This window comes from Mustela putorius, unplaced genomic scaffold, assembly GCF_011764305.1.
Source record: "Mustela putorius furo isolate JIRA1106 unplaced genomic scaffold, ASM1176430v1.1 tig00000253_pilon_pilon_pilon, whole genome shotgun sequence".
NCBI classification, from domain to species: domain Eukaryota; kingdom Metazoa; phylum Chordata; class Mammalia; order Carnivora; family Mustelidae; genus Mustela; species Mustela putorius.
Genome location: NW_025421329.1, coordinates 1,195,153 through 1,218,211, shown reverse-complemented (window position 1 = coordinate 1,218,211; position 23,059 = coordinate 1,195,153). Strand labels below are relative to the sequence as shown.

The 23,059-nt window shown below is 35.4% G+C and overlaps 1 protein-coding gene and 1 long non-coding RNA gene across 2 annotated transcripts in view; one reads left to right on the top strand and one right to left on the bottom strand.

Annotated features, from left to right (window-relative positions):
- MACROD2 (mono-ADP ribosylhydrolase 2) overlaps positions 1–23,059 on the bottom strand; it is a 1,942,726-nt gene that overhangs the window by 1,751,201 nt on the left and 168,466 nt on the right. The gene's annotated exons all lie outside the window — the stretch shown is intronic.
- LOC123391598 lies at positions 4,689–9,976 on the top strand. The gene is made up of 3 exons (XR_006606296.1): positions 4,689–4,863; positions 6,273–6,390; positions 9,660–9,976. It is a non-coding gene; the product is annotated as an uncharacterized LOC123391598 (long non-coding RNA).

Below are 23,059 nucleotides of genomic sequence, written 5' to 3'. Positions count from 1 at the left end.
ATGCGATATCACCTCACACCAGTCAGAATGGCTAAAATCAACAAGTCAGGAAATGACAGATGCTGGCGAGGATGTGGAGAATGGGGAACCCTCCTACACTGTTGGTGGGAATGTAACCTGGTGCAGCCACTCTGGAAAGCAGTATGGAGGTTCCTCAAAATGTTGAAAATAGAACTGCCCTATGACCCAGCAATTGCACTATTGGGCATTTACCCTAAAGATACAAACGTAGTGATCCAAAGGGGCACGTGCACCCGAATGTTTATAGCAGCAATGTCCACAATAGCCAAACTATGGAAAGAATCTAGATGGCCATCAACAGATGAATGGATCAAGATGTGGTATCTATACACAAGGGAATACTATGCAGCCATCAAAAGAAATGAAATCTTGCCATTTGCGACAACATGGATGGAACTAGAGCGTATCATGCTTAGCGAAATAAGTCAAGCAGAGAAAGACAACTATCATATGATCTCCCTGATATGAGGAAGTGGTGATGCAACATGGGGGCTTAAGTGGGTAGGAGAAGAATCAATGAAACAAGATGGGATTGCGAGGGAGACAAACCATAAGTGACTCTTAATCTCACAAAACAAACTGAGGGTTGCTGGGGGGAGGGGGTTTGGGAGAAGGGGGTGGGATTATGGACATTGGGGAGGGTATGTGCTTGGGTGAGTGCTGTGAAGTGTGTAAACCTGGTGATTCACAGACCTGTACCCCTGGGGATAAAAATATATGTTTATAAAAAATAAAAAATTAAAAAAAAAAAGAAGTTGATTGTGTGATTTATGGATTATCCAAGGCTTTTCTTCTAAATATTAGTCAATTCATTGAAAGAGTAGAGCAAAAAACAAATCATGTTTCTACCACTTTGAAATTCTGACACATAGCTAACACTATGGCAAAATAAATTATATATTGATTAAAATTAAACATAAAAGAAAAAATCCATAGGAAAAAAAAAGATAATTTAACACTTATCTTGGAAATGAAAGGCTTTTCTAAACAGAATCCATCATTAAGGAGGAAAAAATTTGTTTAAAAAACAAAAATATATGTCAATTATACTTCAATAACAGAAACACCACTCAGACCCACACAAAAACACCCTTTATACATAAAAAGAAATACTCAAAAATAAAAAGACAATGGCTGGAAAAAATACTTTCAACAAATATAACAAAGGTTAGTATCTTAACTTACACAAAGACCTAAGATTGTGCCTAGAACTTTTATAGAACACAGGCAAAGAAACATGAATAATTAATCCACAAAAGAAGAAATTTAAATACAAAGAAACAAGCAAAAAAAACAAGTGAGAAAAATATGTATTTGGCTATCAAATTAGCAAAGATATATGAAAAGATGGCAATGATTTACTGAACTATGTGCACATAAATTATTAGAAAAATATAATCAACCATGAGGAAATGTATGAGGTAATATGTATCAATAGCTTTAAAAACTTTTTTTAACTTTGTTCAAGTTATACTGTTTCTGGGCAACTACCTGAAGGAAAAAACCCTTTAAAATGTGGGAAATGCCCCCTTAATTACATTTGGTTTTTGTGATATTTATAATATTAAATTTATAAGAAACTACCTAAAAACTAAGAATGGGTAGATACAAAGAAAATGGCTAAGTAAGCAAAAGCAAATTCTGCTTACTGCATGTAAGGACATTGGAACCTTCAATAATCCACTTACCTTCTCTGTATTTCAATTTTTGTTTTTCCATTTCAAAGTGAGGATAATAGTACCCATCTCATAGAATTGTAAGATTATTTTACAAATTAATGTATGTAAAATAATTAGACAGTCTGGTAAATAGCACTATAAAATATATGCAGTCATTCAAAATTAAGAATACGGAAAAGGCTTACACTTGAATGCCAAGTGAAAAAGTAAGACAATAACATGGTGTATATCAACCAGTCAGCAAAAGGAACTGCACCAAAATGTCAGCAGGGAAAACAACAACAACAACAAACAAAAAACAAAAACAAGCAAGATTACCCAATAAGGAATTGGGTAGCATAAATTAAGAGTTTACTGTGCATTTAAACTATGCAAGCTATCTACTCTGGTATAAAATGAGAAGTTGTTTTAATTGACTAGAGCTAATTATTAGTTCTCTGGAGCTAATAATTGTTAACTATGCAACAGTCTAAACCTAAAGCTTTTCTTCCTGAAACACTTCTTACAGATTGCAACTTCTTAAAGACTATCACAGTGCTCCCAGCTGGCTGCCCTCCAAGTTTTCCAGCAAAACTCTAAGTGTAGAACCCTTGTCACTCACCCGCTTACAGCACAGATAATGTCTATTTTAGTTAGATTTGCAATATTAACAGACTTGGAATCAATAGTTCCTGAAGAGAGCCATCTATTTTATGGAAGCAAAAAGCTGTTTGTATTCTATTTATGGTAACTAATTTTCAAAGTTACTTTCTGTAAGTTTCAGTAACAACCAAAGGTCAAACATTGCTACGGGTTTTTTTATTAATAGAAGGGAAAAAAAAAAGCAAAAGAAAAGAAACCCAAGTAGCATTATAATGATAACAAAAGTAACCCCTTTTAGCTTCAAGATGTATAAACAAAAACAATTATATGTGAGGTCAGCAGATCCTGCCACTACAGACAAATCCTCCTTTAAGTCATTTACAAAGGTAATATATAAAGTGCACTTTGGCTTCATGAACTCTCACAGATAAGCATGTTTTAAGGAAAGAGGCAGAGAGAGAGGAGAAGTAGGGAAAAAACAGAGAGAAAGAGAGAGAGGTTGACTGATTCTTGTCTCTTGCCAAACAAGAAAGTGAAATAACATACACTCCACCAACAGACTATATAATAATACATATGGACAAAGATAGATGAGCTAGATGTAGTAACATGGAGTGGGGGAAAAGGTCCTTTCCTTTTAATGTTTTGTGTCCATTTGATGAATAACCAGAGTTTAGATTCTGAAAATGATAAAATCAAGTTTCTAACTGAATTATAAGAAAAACAGTAGTTGATACAGAAATAATGGATTGGCTCCTAATTCATGTGATTGGCCCATCAACTTAGTATCTGGCTTCAGATTCAAATTAGAAGCAAGATTTAGTCATGTAATCCACCCTGTATTGTTCCACTTTGGTGGCTCCTGTAGGATTTGTATCTAAAGGGAAAAGGTCAATAAACTTATTCAATATCAAGTTACCAGAGGTCTCCTCTTTAATAACTAAATCACAGAGTACACTCCTCCTTCCCCCCTACATACACACATCTACATCCAGCTCCTGAAAGAGCTGTTATAAAGTAGGCAGAATATTGGACCAGTGGCCACAGATCACCATTCACTACTCTCCATCCTGTGACGTTTATTAATGGGAAAAAGAATTAAGCTAATTTTTCCTATCTCTCTTTTTTGTAATGTATATGTGTCACTTCTAAAATCATACCCATTTAACTAATATCTAGGATCAGCATTCACTGAATAAAAGCTACATACATGCACACTAGTTTTAATGTTGTACACATGATGTTTTTAAAAGGCTGTCTAGCTCTATACTCATCTACTCACCAGGTATGAGTGATAAACATACCAGTTTCTTCACTTTAAAGTCAGTCATCCCTGAGAGCCACACAGTAAGCTGGTAAGAAAATTTCCACTTGAAAGTGTTTAAAAATTCACTTATAAGATCATAATAATACCTTTTGGAAGACTAAAAAAATTTCAGTTAGTCAGCAACATCTTTACTTTATCAATTAACCACAGCATATTTTTGCTCCCAAGTCAACTTTTTTTTTAATTATCCAGGCTACCTTTCTCATTTTGGTGCTCCTGTTAGTTTATGCTTAAAAAATGTAAAGAATGCATCTCAATGCCATCTTAATGCCAGCAGAAAACATCACAAAGAAAGTAAATCTCCAATAAGGATAATGATACTGTATTTCAAACACCAAACCAAAGCTGATTTAATTGTTTAGTGCACCTGTCTTCACTAGCATGCCCTTCCATAAATATGTATGGCCTAGTGTTAGCTACATGTACTAGCAAGCAGGGCCCTCAAAATGTTAATTATTCCATGGCAGACTAATAGGTTGCGTGTACAGCGTATACTATGTTATCTGGCTACAAGAACTACCCCCACACACATGCATACACACAAGATGACAATGGGAACAGCTGATGATTGAGCAGGAGGGCACAACTGTCCCAAATTGGGACATTTTCTAGGAACCAACACTTTGGGAGCAGGAAAGTCAAGTCAGAATCCTCGGTCTTTCTAAAAGATTTAGTCTTTCTAAAGTGACAAAGCTTTATCATGTATATCTTAAGAGCTGTTAGGAATCATATCTTCCAAATTTAGGAAGCCATTCTGCAGAGAAAGAGTAAGAGACGCCAAAAATAAAAGATAACAAGGGTCACAACTGCATATCACCTTCTACTTGCAGTTATTCCCAAAGCCCAGCTGTATCTTTGCCCTCATCATGCCTCAGTCATACTGAAATATGTATCAGGATACTTTTATGCTCTCCTTGAAGCTATTTGTTCTGGCTGTATAAATCCATATTGTTTCATTGGCTCATTCCCTCAATGGCTGACAGTACAATGAAGAAGACTTTGCATCACAAAGGTATGTCACTATGATGTGATAAGTACAGATTTGCATATGACACATCTATCTGGGGTGGCACTGGGAGTAATGACAGTGTTAGAAGGTGGGGGAGCCAAAATGTGCCTAGCATTTTGAAGCACAAGAGCTGGCTGGGGAAGATAGAAGGAGGAGCTGTCCAAGCACCTAGGCAGAGAATGGCCAATTCAAAAGCAACAGAAAATAAGGCAAACTAAAGTGTTTCCCAGGCAGATGGATATGGGGTTTGTTGTGTTATCCTTGTATTTTTAACAATTTTGACAGCTTTTTTTCCTTTTTATATCTCTTTTTCCAACTACTTCCCTCTCACCTTACTCTCCAACTAGTCCAAAATAAAGATCATTTTAATAAAATGCACAGTTCCCATTAATAAGCAAATCTCTCATTTTTAGAAGGCTGAATAAAAAGCTCCTTTTAAACAGAATTCAAGTTAAATTTAGGCTCAAGTCCACAAAGTAGGAGGAGGGTGGGATCTGTGTCTGTTACATTTCTTTTTCATTGCAGATTGAATATCTGCAATAATAAGCAGGTTGAAGTTGGTAATATTCTCTCACCTGTATTGTAGATCTAAAAATCTCAGATAAAGACTTTCTCAAGCTTGCTGATATGTTTGCACTGCTTGATTTTGTAATAAATAATGGTCTTTTTTAAACATCACGTAATTCTCTCTAGGCATCAAACCAAGCTTTCTTTTCCACTACTAAACAGTTCCACCCTTGTTCTGCTTTGAAATCACTTTAGGCTCAGCCAAGAGTTTTAATGCTCAGCCCAGTCCTCCTCTGGTTCCCAACTTTGCATCAAGCACTCTTGTCTCAGCCCCAGCTGACTAAGGAAGGTTGTTACTTGCCCTCTTCTTCTGTGGAGTTGGTGCTGTGCTACTTCTGTTTGCCATCTTGTTGCTAGCCACAATTTGAGCTTTCTGCTGTAATCCAGATTGTTTTTAACCCCTTGACACAGTATCATTTAGGTATTTATCATAGCAGTTGGTGACAGGGATTAATTACCACCTGGCCCACAGAATGACCTCTGCATGAAGACTGGTAGAGCCAACCCTTCTTTACTTCACTTAGTCAATTATTTGACTAAACTCTCTTGAGAGTTTTCAAGTCAAGCTTAAGCAGGAACCAATCCCAATCTGGAGAGGACAAAAAAAGCATCAGGACAACCACATGTGGTAATGGTCTCTTCCTTGATGAGTAACAATGTGTCCTTTTTTCTGTCCCTGTCCTGAGCTACTGACCAACAGACCTTCTGAGTCCCAAATCTTTCAGGAGTAGCCACACCTCAGTCCCCAGGCAAATTATGATGTGGAACAAGAAAAGTAAACAGGTATCCATTCCACAACAAAGGCAAGGCTTGAAATCAAGTCTCTACAGTAGACTGACCTAGGGCTCAGTCACCCTTTCATAATCACTAAATTCTCTCATTATGCTCTACGAGGAAGATCAGCCCCTTTTTACTTGGACCTTCTTCTGATAATGAAACTTTAGACCTTAAATTTCTACCCCTTATTTATCTTCCTTTCCAATATATTTTCCTATTACTGGAATGAGTTTCTGATTTTTTCTCTGTGCTGGTTAGTCTCCATTTGACCCCTACTAAGATCCATATTTTGCCCTACTATGTGTTCCAGGAGGCTGACCACCCCCCCCCCCAACTTAAGGATTGCATCATGCAGGTTCCTCTCCTGTCTGGCTTGCAGTTAAGCCAATGAGTGCTATCAACAGATTAGAGAATGAGAGGAGAAAAAGGTGAGATATTTCTTCTATATTTCCTCTTTGCTTCAATGTACTATCTCTGGTTGCACACCTCTACAAGTATGCCTCTAGCTTCTCCTCCAGAACTCAAGTTCTCACTTGGCTCTGATAACACTACTTCCTCCCTTTGATCACCAAATCCTATGGGTGGTAACACCTTCCTACTGATACTGATCAAAAGGAACCACATCAGCCATTGATTGTAAACTTAACCCTACCTATACCTCAGTAAGTAGTCCCTTCCTTCAAGTCTCTTCATTTAAACCATTATAGGTAAGCAGGTGTTTCCTTCTAGGGCCCTGACAATATAATCTTGGTAGTAGTCATCTGAATTTGGTGGGTCTGAAACCACATACCAACCCACACATTGCTTAATAAAAGTACGCTTTCTTTTTTTTTTTATCTTGTTTTTTTTGTTATCTTGTATTTGTTTATTTATTTATTATTCCTTTTTTTAAAAAATTTCTTTTCAGCATAACAGAATTCATTGTTTTTTGCACCACACCCAGTGCTCCATGCAATGCATGCCCTCCTTAATACCCACCACCTGGCTCCCCCAACCTCCCACCTCCCACCCCTTCAAAACCCTCAGGTTGTTTTTCAGAGTCCACATTCTCTCATGGTTCATCTCCCCCTCCAATTTCCCTCAACTCCCTTCTCCTCTCCATTTCCCCATATCCTCCGTGTTATTGGTTATGCTCCAGTACGCTAACTTTCATTTGAGGTATCTACTCTCATCCCACAGAACCCACATGTTTTGGGGTAAACTTATTCCATTCCTGACTTGGGATGAAGCACAAGGTTCAGGCTCATGCTTACCAACCTAGCTCACTACAAATAAATGGCTGGGAACAGACACATGGCTTAAGTCCAACAGGCTTTCTTCCACCAGATAGGATTGTACTGACAATATGTATTTAAAATACTTCAAAATGAGGGTGCCAGGAGAATATTGTGCAGATGAGGATGATCTGGGAAAGGCAAAGCACAGAGAACTACAAAGAAGACAGGTCCTCAGTGACATCATTTGAGCAGCTGGATCAAGTTTATTTCGCAATAACTCTACATGGATGGATTTTTCACTTAGATGAGCCAACAAGGACCATTTTTGCTTCAGCAACTTTAGCTGGGTATTCAACTACATATGGAAACAAGAATCCAAAAGAATACAGCACCATCCTAAGCCCCCAGTCTGATAATTTGCCAGTTCTAGCTCAATACCCCTGCAAAGGCTAAAAACTTCCTATACATAGAAAGATGCCCCAGAGGTCAGCCAGCTGCCCATTTAAACACCTCTGCCTGCATTTTCCAACTGTTGGACACTCCACTATACCACCTCAGACCCCAAAGCCACACATCTGCATGAATCACAAATGAAGATGGCCAAAGTCCCTAGACAGCATGCCTAGCTGGACCTGTCCTAACAGCTCTCACAAGGCAGTATCAATGTCTCTTCCCACATCTACCCTACTTACTAAAAATAAATCATTCTTGCTAATATATCCAAGATAAACAACAATGTTGTTTCCTGAGCTATTACTTCCCTGTCCTCCACACTTGCTGTTTTCTCTTGGATGCTATTGCTTATCAGATCCCAAACATACTTTCAATCTGTTACTTATCTAACCCTCTACCAAGATAGGAGCCAAAGTATTTACCGCCTCATTTTTTGCAAACACACCACATCAGACTGACATGTACGGGGCATACTTCTTCCCTATACCTAAATCTCCATAGGCTTGTCACTCTCACCAACCTGTCTTGCCAATGGCCCAGCAAAACATTCTGCTGTAAGTTTTTCCAAAAAAACACATGGATATATTCATAAGTTTTTTCATTCTATCAAAATATTTTCAATAATAGTTGTGTATAATGTCCTGTACTGGTCTCTAGGGGATATACATAAAGATAACAAAATTGAGTGGAGAAACTGTCCTTAACTAATGAATCATTGAACATTACATCAAAAACTAATGATGTATTATTATATGCTGGTTAACTGAATTTAAATTTTAAAAAATGAAGAAAAAAAGGAAACCTCCCTCAAGAAATGCTTAGGCTAGGAGAAGAAATAAGAAAAACACACAAAAAACTCTTAGTTTAAAAATGTGTGCCTAAATAGAGAATTCCAAACAACAAGAAATAACTTCTAACCAGACACATCAGTATAGGGAAGTGAGAGGGAGGGCATATAACAATTATAGAATGTCTACTATAGGTCAGACACTCTGGGGGACTTAGTTTGTATAGCTCTCATCTGATATATTCACCAGCCACTCAATATCTGCATTTGCTCCCCCGCAAAACTGTACAGAAACCAGACAATACTTGTAACAAATAAGATCACATGACTCCCCATCTCATTTAGAGACAAAGTCCTTACAAAAATTGACCTAAAAAGACGCTGAATGATCTAGCTTTGTTCTCTCTGCACTCATTTTCACTCTGAAATAGCCAACTTATCTATTTGTTGTTCTTAGAATATGCCATTCACCCATTCCTATCAGGGACTTCTTACCTATAGTTCCCTCTGCCTGGAATCATCTTTCTTCAAATATCCTAGGCTTTTTTCAGTCCCTTTTCAAATGCCATCTTCACAACAAGCCCTTTTCAAGCTAGCCTATTTAAAATTGAAACCTCATTCTTCCTTCACTTTCTGCATCCTCTACCCTTCCTCTCAGCGCTACTTCTCAGACTATGTATTTTTTTTTTATTTATTTACCTGTCTATCCCCACCAAAATGTAAGTTCTAAGAGGACAAGGTTTTTATCTGTTTTATTACTACTTGAATGTTTATCAAAAATCAGAATTAACAATTAAAATCTCAATCCTGAGATTTGGGTATTGTTCATATTTTACAAATGATGAGACTGAGGATCAGAGTGACTATGATACTTTTCTCAGGATCAGAGAGTTATCAAATTGCAGCACCAGAATCTAGAATCAATCTGTTAGATAAGGCTCACGTGCTTAAGAAAAATATCAAGGACTGGAAGACTAGGCTTTACAGGATGAGTAGAAGTAAGCCAAAAGTATATTTGAGGGCCACAGGAGTAAAAAAAAAAAAAAGAAAATAAGAACATGAGTAAAGGTATGGAGGCACAAAAGCTGGGGTATGTACATAAAATAATATGCACAGAGATGTAAACTTAGTTGAGGATGGCATGGGCATGAGTACAATGGATACTGAAGAGTGGGGGAAATGGATAAAATGAGGTTAATTTCTATGGTTCATTAATGAATCTTTTTTTTTTCCCCTTTAGCAAAGTGGGGCAGTGGGTAAAAATAAAACTACATAAAGATTCTAAACGCTGTCTTCTGCCCAAGCTGAAGAGGAAACGGAAACTAGTGTTTTTCAGCAACCCTTTCCAAACACTTCTTACAAAGACGTATTGGAAGATGAAATGAGGAGTGAAGACTTCATATATATTTCGGTTAGACATGCTGTCCCACATTAATATAAATAATCAAAAGTTAGCTGCACTTACAAAAGCTATTTTCTATAGATATCATGAATACTAATTAGGAAATTCACCCCAAATATACATCTTCAAAAATAATTCTGGACACCATGTTAAGAAGGTATGTAGATGTGATGGGCCTATCATTTAAATGTTATGTTAAATAAACACTTAACATTTAAGTGTTAAATTATTATTTAAATGTTACCTTCTTGAGGGTAAATAAAAGAATCATAATTAGAAATATAACTATGTAAATAACACAGATTGAAGTCTGGGGCATGGGAGTAGAGGGAAAAAAAGAACCACAAAATCACATTGTTACAGAGCTAGTAGCTGAACCAGAGCGATCTCAGACTTTCCGTTAACTGTCCTTTCTACCACATCAGAAGTCTTCCTCTTATAAAGTTTCGGATATAAATAAATAGTTCTGTGTATAAAATCTCCTAGTGCTGCTTAATGGAGCACCCTTGAGAGAATCTTTATGTAAATGTCTGGGAACTGACAGTTACTGGTTCGATTTCCAATTAATATAGAGACTTTATTCATTGAACATTTACTGAAATGGTTTTTATGCTAATAGAGTTTGTTTTACTACAGATTTTCACAAAAGCATCATCAGGCAATTTGAAATAATTGAAGCATTCTTACAATCAAATAATCCCCAAACCTGCTGTAAAATACAGTTAAATGAGGATCTGACATTTGTGATGACATCTGTACAATTGTGGACTCACATATTTCACTCCCTTCATAGCAGTTGCCTTCTCAAGGAGACACATTGTCTTCTAGACCCTCCCAGAATGTCTGCATTCCAACATGAGTTTGACCTCAACCAGCCTCATGCTAATTCTTGAAATTCTGCACTACTACTTTTTCCTCCAAATGTACTGATCTTGTATATGTACATGAAGTTTTAAACCTCCATAATCACAAATACTCTAATTTTACCCTCATTTGAGATGTAGACAGATAAACATAAGTAAAAGAAACCTAAAAACTGCTTTAAGTTAATGTTCAAAATACAGATATTTGAATAAATCTGAAAAATTCACAAAAGTCTTCATTAAAAAAACAAAAAACTGAAAAAGTGTATAAATAGATAATCAAAAGTTTTGAAAATTTGCAATACTTCTCATAAGGCATTGGCTATCTTTGTGAAAATAAGTAATTTCAAGGTTTAGTGTCCTATGTTCAATTATCTCTGAGATCAATTTATCTTCTCAAAAGTTTGATTTTGTTTAACATTATTATTTTCCTTGCTCTCACAATTTAGGAATCCTAGTGAACTAACCAAAGCATGAAATAACCATAACCAATCTTGTGTGATAATCTACCATGAAATTTCAAAGGAATTACTGAAAATAAAAAATAAAGATGTCAATGTAGCACCACACCACAGCATGAAGCAGCACATGTAAGCATTAGCAAAAAAAAAAAAAAAAGAGAGAGAGAGAGAGAGAAAGATGCATTCATTCAATTGAGTTACTGCCACTCTACAACTGAATGAAACAGAGCGAAAGATGAATGCCCAAAACAATCCACCACATTAAGTGAAATGGAATGAGAAGCACTTTAATTGGATAAAATTTAAGAGCTGAATTACAGATGCCACATAAATAAATAGCTCTAAATAATGTGTTTTTCCAGTTAAATAATGACTTTAATAAAACAGATGAAAATGTGGGCTGTGTTGTTTTTTCTGCCTGTCAGAATCTCATTAGCATTTCAATTTAAATTCTACAAGTGCACTCAAATCTCTCATTTGTACATCTGGCATAACTCAAAACACTGCCTTATTTGTTAGAAAAAAAAATGTAAGGCAAATGAGCCGATTCACAATATCTTGCAGTGGTATTTTAATGGGTGAAAACAATGTTGTTATTTCAATGTTGCATAACAGCAGGGACTCCAAAACTCCAAGTCAAGAAACTGAAAAGATTTAGATAACACTTTCGAAGAAAATTTATTTTTATAAGAAAAAGCATGGAATTCAGTGTTAGGCTATTTTGAAATATTCCACAGATAGAGTTAACAAATGAAACATACTCAATTGCCTTAAAGAGGATACAGCAAAAAATTAATGAAACTATAATTATAGGTAAATATGACCTTACTTCAAAGTTCTTTAACTGTAACAAAGGTTTTCTAATATACATTGTAATTGCCTAAAATTAAAAAAGAAAAATGCAGGAAATATTATTTAAAGTACTTGTGTTTATCAAACACTCTAAAACAATAGTGTACCCAAGAATCACATAAAGACTGGTGCCTGGGTGGCTCAGTCAGTTAAGCGACCAACACTTGTTTTCAGCTCAGGTCCTGATCTCATGAGTCATGATATGGGTCTTGAGATCAAACTCAGGGACAGGTTCCAAGCTCAGCGAGGAGTCAGCCTGGGGTTTCTATCCCTCCACCCTTCCCCCCCATTCATGTGCACATGTGCGCACTCACCTGTGCTCTTGAAAAACATTTTTTTTTAACAAAGAATTGCATAAAGATATTTTAAATGTATATTCCCAGAGTTAGCCCCAGAAATTCTGACCTATTGATGGGGAGTAAAAATTAGAGTTGTTAACATATATCACAAGTGATTTTTTTTTTTAAAGATTTTATTTATTTGACAGAGAGAGAGATCACAAGTAGGCAGAGAGGCAGGCAGAGAGAGAGAGGGAAGCAGGCTCCCTGCTGAGCAGAGAGCCCGATATGGGGCTCGATGCGGGGCTCGATTCTAGGACCCTGGGACCATGACCTGAGCCAAAGGCAAAGGCTTTACCCCACTGAGCCACCCAGGCACCCCTCACAAGTGATATTGATGCAAGTGGTCTATGTACAACAATTTGAGAAACATTAACCTGCTGGATAAAGTTCATTTCCTTCAGACTGATAAAGTCTTTCATAATCTGGTTTTATTCTACCTTTTAAGCTTACTCCATAAAATGAGCTACCCAATTTGATTAATTCCCACCATCATAGCTTAGTGCTAAGTACCAAAGTCTGGACCCGAACACTCTAAATCCTTTATATCACAATGTGGGTAAAGACAGCTGGAGGGCAGTTCCCAGAATATGGAAAATAGATAATAGGTATTTGCCTTTATTCAGTCCTCAAAATCGAAGACATCCTAACCGAAGTGTCCCAAAGGTGGAAAGAAGCACAGGGAAACAAAGAACAAGGATACAGAATGAATGCTTTAAGACTACTTGGTCCCTGTAAAGTTCACTTGAATCCATTTACAGCAAGGATTTCATCTGAAAAAACAATTTGGATAAATATAAAAGTAAGCTCTCTTTATGTTACATTTAACAAAATTTAGTTATAATTGTAACTGTGATAATCTTTAGATCAAAGAATTAACCACTTAAAGGTTTTTATTGATTTTTCTAAAATTACTTCATGATAATGTGATATAATATCTGTCAATTCACAATTAACACCTAAAAGACAGTAATAAATATCATCTAAGAGGGCTTACAAGGCTTCATCAGCTTTCCAAACGATCTCTTAATCCTTTGTTATTCTAATCTCTATTGTACCATTAGATTATAACCTTGGCCAATTTTCTGTTTCAATTGCAAACTGGCAAATCCTCCTTTATCAGTGACTTTACATGGGATTCGATAGACTTTACAGTATCATTTAAGTCAAATTCACGAAATCTCTACCTTTATCAAAATTTTTTGTTTTTTATAGTCAATTTGCATTGTATTCTTTAAGGTCTGAAATTGTTAAAAAGCACAGGCACATTGCCACATCTTTGGATCACTAAGAGAATGGCAAAAATTTTGATGGGATAGGGAAATCTAAGAAACTGTGTTACAGTTATCTGAGTGAGGACTAATTTACGTATGTCTACTTGACTAGGGAATGTTTTCACATCATGCTTACTTTACTTCCCCACAGAACCTGGGAAGATGGGGATTATAATCTGGTAACAACCCCTATGGAAATCCAGTAAAGCAGTCAGCAATGAAAACATCTGTCAGAATATAGCTAGCATGCCCCACTAGGCTGGGCATGAGAAAGATCAGGAATAGAGCTATATACCCTGGGGGAGAAAGGCTAGTAAAGGCAGGGTGTGTCACTGTGTGTTGGGCTTGCCAGTGATGTGGGAGACAATTCAACAGCAAGTCATCTAAATCAGGCAGTTATGAAAAAAGGTCTTGAAAAACACAATCACAGTTTCAGAAATCTAACATGTGTATGTTATAGCATAATAAACATTTACTTTGTAGGTGCAAAGGAATTTTATATACATTTTCTAATTAAATCCTCACAAAAGCTCTATGAGGTAAGCAATATTATAATCATTTACAAAAGCCACTGATGCTTAAAAATGCTAGTGTATTTCAGTCCCCAGAGGTAGCAAGCAGTTGAGGTGGAATTTGAACCGAAGGATTCTACCGTAAAATCGATCCTTTGAATTATTATGCTGCAGAGCTTTGTATTTTAAACTGTTTTTATTTTTTATTTTCATAATTTTACAAATTAAAGAAACATATCTATATACACATTATATATTTACTTTAATGACATTATCAATGTTTCTACCCCCAGCATCTAGCATTGTCTTGTATACAGTACACATTCAATAAATACTGTTAGAATTAAATTGTTGGTCATATCTGTAATTAAATTAATGTTTCATCCAAGAGCAGATGAACAGCAACCAATTATACCACTCCTTTGGGATTAAATTTGACTTTATTTCTAGAAACAGACTAAAAAGAAATTATCTTCCTAGTTACACAGAATTTCTCTTCAGAATATGAAAGGAAGGTATTTTAATATCTGAGAGTGGTTCAGAACATGGAAAAAACTTACAAAGAATGAAATACTTCTTTTCCAGATTAAGGTAGATATTTTAATTGACAGCTTTGGGATTTCTAGCTACCCAAGACATGATTTCAAGAAGTCTCCATCATAAAGGAGGTAAAATGCTATGTCTTATCCCTGCACAACAATGCATTAAATTCACTCAACAAGCTATTATTGAGCTTCTATGTGTCCCACAGTTACAAACACTGTGTATAGACACATAAGATATCTACACTCATGGTATGGATACTCTAGTAAGATGTAGTAAATAGTGAACAACAGCAAAAATAAACAAGTGTTACTATCAAGTTAACAGATTTTGCAGATAAAAGGAAATCACCAACAAAATGAAAATTCAACCTTTTCATGAAATGAGAGAAAAATTTGCAAAGCCTATATATAAGGAGTTAACATCCAAAATATACAATGAATTCATACAACAACAACAAACAAAAACCAGACCTAATTTAAAAATGGGCAAGCGACCTGAATTATACAAGATGATTCGATGTATGTATACATTGTAAAAAAGTCCCACCACTGAGTTCATTAACATAATCATGACCACACATGCTTACCTTTTTGTGTGAGAAAACTCAAAGTCTACTCTTAGAAAACTTTGATTATACATTACAGTATTATCAATTACAGTCACCAATTATACATTAGATCCTCAGATCTTATTTATCTTATAACTGAAAGTTTATATTTTACCAGATTCTCCCAGTTTTCTCTACCCACCAGCCACCAATGGGAACCTCCATTCCACTTTCTGTTTCTGTGTGTTTTACTTTCTGTTTCCTTTTAGTTTCCACATATAGGTGATACCATGCAGTATTTGTCTTTCTCCATCTGGCTTATTTCACTTTAACACAATTCCCTCCAGGTTGATCCATATTGTCACAAATGACAAAATTTCCTTCTTTTTTAAAGCTAAATAATATTCCATGTATAAAATATATATCTTCTTTATATACACCCACATATATAAATATATATTATCCCACTTATTACATATATTTACATTTTATCCCATTATGTATATAATATATAACACATTTTCTTTATCCATTATCAATACTTAGGTTGGGGCACCTGGGTGGCTCAGTCAGTTGAGGGTCTGACTCTTGACTTCAGCTCAGATCATTATCTCAGGACCCTGAGATCAAGCCCTGTTTTACACTCTTCACTTGGAATAAAGTCTGGTTGAGTTTCTCCCCCTCTTTCTGTGTCCCTCCCCGCCCCCTCACTTGAGCATGTGCTCACCCTCTCAAATAAATAAAATCTTAAAAAAAATAAACACTTAGGTTGCTTGGTTATTGTGACAATATTGTGACAATTTCATTTCTCAATGATACTTCAACAAATTTGAAAAAAGAAAAAAGGATATTCTAAAGACATTCTTAAAACAATTTTTTTGAAAATAGATATTTCTTCAAAGAAGATACCAATAGCTAGTAAACACATGAAAAGATGCTTATCATCATTCTTAGTCATTTGGGAAATGACACTCAAAACCACAATGACATACCCTTCACTAGGATGGCTTTAATTTTTAATAAAAATGCAAAATTGTAAGTGTTGGTAAGGATGTGGAAGAAGTAGAACCTTCATACACTGCTGGTGGGAATGTAAAATTTTGTAGCTACAGTGGAAAACAAGCTGGATTCCTTACAAAGTTAAACAGAGTTACCATACAACACAGCAATTCCATTCCTCTCTTTGCTTTCTCTAATTTTTGTTAATTTGTTAACAAATTTGTTATTTTGTCATTTCTTGACTTGTTATTACCAAAGTAGAATAAAGATGAGGAATGTTTTCACTAAGTACGGATTTTTTGCTTTCTTCATATTTTCAAAATGAGCTACAATTCACATACCAAAAAATTCATTTTTAACATGTACATTTTAGTGGTTTGTAGTATATTCATAAAGGTGTAAAACTTTACCACTTCCAGAACTAAGAGAATCAAAAACATATATTACACAAAAACTTGCACAAAAATGGTCAAAGAATTCTTCATAATGGCCAATAAGTGGAAACAACCAAAAAAATCCATCAACTGATGAATGGATAAACAATTTTGGTATATGCATACAGAATATTATTTGACCATAAAAAGAAATAAAGGATGTGGGAAACAAGTAAAGGTGGTCAAAAAGTACAAACTTCTAGTTACACTATAAATAAGTTCTGGGGATATAATATATAGCATAGTGAGTGTGGTTAACAATACTACATTGCATACTTGAAAGCTACAAGAGAATAGAACTTAAAAGTCTTCACCACATATTAAAAAAAATTTGTATTTCTGTGTGGTGACATATGTTAACTAAACTTATGGTAATCATTTCACAATACATACACAAAGCAAATTATTATGTTGTGTACCTTAAACTAATACAAAATTATATGTCACTTATATCTCAATAAAATTGGGGTAGAGAATAAAGTATGATACATGCTACAATGTAGATGAACCCTGAAAACATTATGCTAAATAAAAGAAGCCAGACACAAAAAGGCTATAAACTGTGTAATTCTATTTATATGAAATCTTCAGAATAAGCAAATCCATGGAGACAGAATAGATTGGTGGTTGCTAAAAGCAGGAAAATAAGGAATGGAAAGGCACAGGTAAAAGTTGCAGGATTTCTTTTCAGGTGATAAAAATGTTCTGGAATTATACATGGTAACCATTGTACAATATTGTCAATATACTAAAAACTACCAAAATGTATGGTTTAAAATGGTACATTTCGGGGTTAGAAAATTATATCACAATTTTTTAAAATACGAAGAAAAGTAAAGTAATCAGAACCTAACAAAAAGTTTCTTCATCATTTTCTTTATGTTATACTCACATAGTCAAGAAATAGCAGAATAACAAATTAATCAATTAACAGAAATTACAGAATGAAAAAGATGATTTTTCTCTATAAATTTATAAATTTTCAGATGGAAAATATGTGTTTCACCTAATCCAAAATATGATTAACACAATATCCATACCAAATTACTAGTTTGTTTTAGTACATATATGAAATCATTTTAACATTGGCCACTTGATTTATACTGTAAATTCTATATATAATCTCTAATATTCAAGCAATTTATCATTATTACTCCTTTAACACACAGCAGAAATTAAAATGGCACTTCTACTCTGTCACTAACCTCCACATTCACATGTAAGCCAATATGATTTCAAGCCAGCATAAACAGGAAAATAAGAAGGGAAGTAAATAAATAAAAAGTGAAATGAAGAAATATTAATTGTTTCAACATTTACTTCTCTATGGCAATTATATTGCCTCACAATTATTCTTAGATTAAAAGAGATGACCAAGAACCTGAAGAATACCTTAGGCAATTTTAATAACCTGTACACATTATATATTTATATTAATATGTTTATTTAATATATATAAATTTATGATACTTAAATATTAAAAATACTTATTTCTTAAATTGCAACGAAGAAATAAAAGCAGATGAAAACCTCAGCAGTTGTATTCTTTATCATACCACTGAGTAATATATTCCAGTTTAACCAAGTGCCCAGTTTGGGAATCATAGCCCAATGCTCTCAAAATAGAGTATCAGCAAGAGTCAACCTGGAATGTATCCAAAAACATTTCCATAATGAACCAGAAATTTGTCTTCCAAAACATGCTCTCTGCATTAAACCTGTAAAGGTCATATGTTCTGATTCAAGCAACAAGAATTCAGTTACACTAAGTAGCCAACTCTCCATCTTTGTTTTTTCCCCCTCACTAGGACTGTTGCTTATCTATCCTGTAATACTAAATAACACTCTAAAAAATTAAATTGCTAATTTGACTCATATAGACAGAAACCAGAATAGTGTCTTCCAACTGCATCTGACTAATAGTGCTGGTGATAACTCCTGAAAGCATTGTGGCCTAGCAGTCCTCAAGCTGAGAGGCAGAGCTGATCACTCCCAGAGCAAAGTCCCTACCGGGCATGGAGCATTCCCACGGTATATACAGACTGGGTAGTTAACTCACAGCCAAGGTGAAGGATAGCTCCCAGCTGCCAACTAGAACCCATTTGGAAATTGAGAGTAGCTTAAGCAGGAGGGAGAGATGCCTCTCCAGTAAGGGAGCTGTTCAATAGTTCCAACCCCCTGTGGATAGTATCTTTTGACCACTTATGACCAGAAGGGCTCATGACAACTCTTGGAAGTTCTGTGGCAGAGTGGCACTTGAGCCAGAGGTGTTCAGGCAGAGCTAATAGTTGGCAGAGCAAAGCCAGTGGCCCTGTTCAGTCACGGAACTTTGGGTATGAGTCAGTTTGAGTTAAGACAACAAATAGTTTACCAGCATTAGAGCTGCTTCCCCCACTACACCTGGGCAGAGAATCTAATTGGTAGTCCTGTTCATCACCCAATACAGCCTTCAGCCTGTCAACCTAACCAGAGCTCCTGCCTAGTAAACTGCACAGCCATTCAACAGCCCTATATACAGCACTATTTACAGTTCGTTAAGACATTTTATATAAGACTCATGGTAATGACAAGGGAAAATCCTGTAGTAATTATACCAAAGAACATAAGTCAAAGCACACTGATACCAAAAGACACCAAAAGACATACACACACACACACACACACACACACACACACAGAAAAGACAGTAAGATAAGAAACAAGGAACAACACAACAAGAAAAAATTAACAAAATGGCAATAGTAACTCTTTAGCTATCAATAATTACATAAAGTGTAAATGGATTAAATTCTCCCAAAAAAGACACAGAATGATGTAATGGATCAGAAAAACAAGATAGCACAATATGCCATCTACAAGAGAATCAGTTTAGGCTTAAAGACACACATAGACTGAGCGAAGGGATGTAAAAAGACATCTCAAGCATATGGTAACCAAAAAAAGCAGAGGTGGCTAGACTTATATAAGATAAAATGGACTTTAAACTAAATATGGTAAAAGGAGGCAAAGAAGGCCATAATATAATGATAAAATGGTCAGTACATCAAGAGGATATAATACTTGTAAATATTTATGTGGCCAATATTGAAGCACCTGAATATATAAAGCAAAACAGAAGTAAAAGAAGAAATAAATAGTAATACAATAACAGCTGGGGATTTTAACCCCCCATTGTTGAAACGGATAAACCATCCAGGCAGAGAATCAATAAGGAAACAACGAATTTAAAAAACACTACAGGCCAAATGAACCTAACAGATATGTACAAAACATTCTATCCAACAGCAGAATACATATTCTTTTCAAGAACACATTGAACATTTACAGGGACAGACTATATGTTAGGCCACAAAATAAGTCTTAGCAAATTCAAGAACACTAAAATCATTAGAAGTATCTCTGAACACAGTGGCATGAAACCAAAACTAAAAAAACAAGGAAAAATAGAAAACTCACAAACATGTGGAAATTAAACAATACTCTCCTGTGCAATCAATAAATCAAAGAGGAAATTAAAAAGGAAACAGAAAAGTTTTTTGAGGCAAACAAAAATGGAAACCAAACATACCAGAATTGGTGTGTACAGCAAAAGCAGCTCTAAGAGGGAAGTCCATAGCAATAAACACCTATAAGAAACAAGCAAGAAACATCACAAATAAACAGCCTAACTCTACATTTTATGGAACTAGAAAAGAAGAACAGAGTTCAATATTAGCAGAAAAAAGGAAATATAAGAAATAAATGAAATTGATGAATAAATGAAGTGAATGAAAAGCTAAAGAAAAAGCTATCCAAACTGAGTTGAGTCTTTGAAAAGTTAAATAAATTTGACAATCTCAGACTAATCAAGAGAAAAAGTACCTGAATTAACAAAATTATAAATGGGAAAAAAAGGCATTATAATGGAGGAGGAGGGGCGGGAGGAGGAGAGGGAGGAGGAGGAGGGGGAGGAGGAGGGGGGGAGGAGGAGGAGGAGGAGGAGAAGGAGAAGAAGAAGAAGAAGAAGAAGAAGAAGATCATTTTCCATGATCAAGTGGGATTTATTTCAAGGATGCAAGGATATGGTTCAACTTATACATTACGTAAATCAATCAATGTAATATATCACATTAACAGAATGAAAGAATCATATGATCATCTCAACAGACATAGAAAAAGCATTTGACAAAATTCAACCCCCATTCATGATAAAAACTCTTAAATTGTCAGAGAATGAACATATCTCAATAATAAAGATTATATGTGGCAAGCCCCAAACTAACATGTTCAGTGGTGAAAGGTTGAAAAGATTTTCCTCTGAGATCAGGAACAAGACAAGAGTGCCCAAACCTCACAAATCCTATTCAACACAGTACCCCAAGTTCTGACTAGAGCAATCAGGTAAGAAAAAGAAACAAGTGGTATCAGAATTGGGAAGGAAGAAATAAAATTGTCTTTATTTATATATGACATGATTTTATACATACAAAAACCCTAAAAACAAAGAACTATTAGATTTCATCAGTGAATTGAGTAAAGTTGTAGGATACAAAATTAAAAACAGAATTTGAAGGCATTTCAGTCAGTAGTAGAAACCAGTCATGCTAGGCACAGCAAAGTGTAATGGACAAAAACTCATACTGAAGCCAAACAACATGAGAGGGCATATAAGGGCAAGCTACATAATCTATTTCTCAATTTCCTCATTTATACAAATATAAATAAAATTAATGTCTAATTTGGTCATTGTAAGGATTATTATAATACATATAACATAGAAAATATGTGCCAGTCAACTACTGATGTTATGGTAAGGCTTCTAGTCAACAGTAGGATATTAGTATTAAAGTTTTGGGAGAATCAAAAGTTATATGCATATTTTGGACTCTGTAGGGGATCAATACCCCAACCTTCACAATGTTCAAGGGTCAACTTGAAAAAGAAAAGTGAGTAATTGCTCCATGAATGAGACAAACTTTTCTTCTATTTTGTCTGTCCAAGAGACTTAGATAAAACAAAGGACTTCAAAAGGCTTCTTAAAATTAAAGGTTTTTAATTTTTGGAATATGTAGTATAAGAAAACTGTATTTCATACACATGTTTAAACCAGAGTAGATCTCCCATCTATTCAGAATGGTAGGTAGGATCCTGCCAAAAAAGCAAAAGTTGGATTCTAGATACTTTTTGCAGTTGTTTCAAGAATTAAAACCCATAAAAAAAGGAAAGAAAATGTTTAGGAAATTAAAATGCATATTTTCTTTCCTGAAAAAGACTCTGTAGCCCCACTGGTTTTTGTTTTTGTTTTGTAGCACTACTGTCAGCCAGTCTTAAAGTTTCACTCCATTTATGAATTACTGGGCATTGCCCTCATCCTCAGCCAAGTCAAATCAGAGCTTCATAAACCACATCAGCTAATGATCTCTAAGGAAACCCAAAAAAAGGCGATGATAGGAGTAGTACAAGAGGTAGAAGTCATTCCTCAATGACTGATTCTGGCTGGCCTATGACTACTTTGACACGGAACATGAAAGAAGGGATGTTTTGGAACTTCTGAGCCTAGATGTTAAGAATATTTTGTAGCTTCTGCCCTTGCATTATGTAAGAAGTACAGACTACCTTGGTGGAGAGAAAAAAAAATCACTGGAGAAGCCCTGAGACTGCAGGAAGAAGATAGGCCCAGCAGCTAATTCTACATCCAAGTCAAGCCTCCAAGATATCCTAGTTATTACTGTAATATTGCTCTAAAGTGGTGTTATATTTCCTTCATTCTTCCCACATTAAGTAATTGGAATTCTTTGTAAGGAAAACCTATCCCTTCTTCATTTCTTCAATTATCTATGTAGATCAGTATGGATATTCTATTTAATCTATGAGTTATACTCCAATACCATCACTATTTATTTTATTCCTCAAATTGCTCCAGCTTTGGGTATTAGACTCCTTCACATTGGCTCTTGACTATTCCCTATCCCACCATAAGTTCCAGGATCATATGTATTTTCTCTACTTCAACCCTAGAGTACCACTTCTTTCAAGAACTTGGTTCCTTTTATTGAAGAATGGTATTTAAAAACGAAGATTTGGTGGTGTGCCTGAGTGGTTGGTTCAGTCAGTTAAATGTCTTGATTTCAGCTCAGATCATGATCTCAGGGTCAATAGATCAAGCCCCACATCCGGCTCCACACTTAGTGTGGAGCCTGTTTAAGATTCTCTCTCTCCTTCTATCCTCTGCCCCTGCCCACCCCTACTCATGCTCTCTCTCTAAAAAAAATAATAATAAACTAAATAAAGTTAAAATAAATAAAGATTTGTGACTTGGTATGATCACTACTACTGAGGTGTCACTGTTCCAAGGCCCTGCCAGTAAACAGTGCTAAGAAGCTATATATGTAGAGGGAGGAGTCAAGATGGCGGAGAAGTAGCAGGCTGAGAC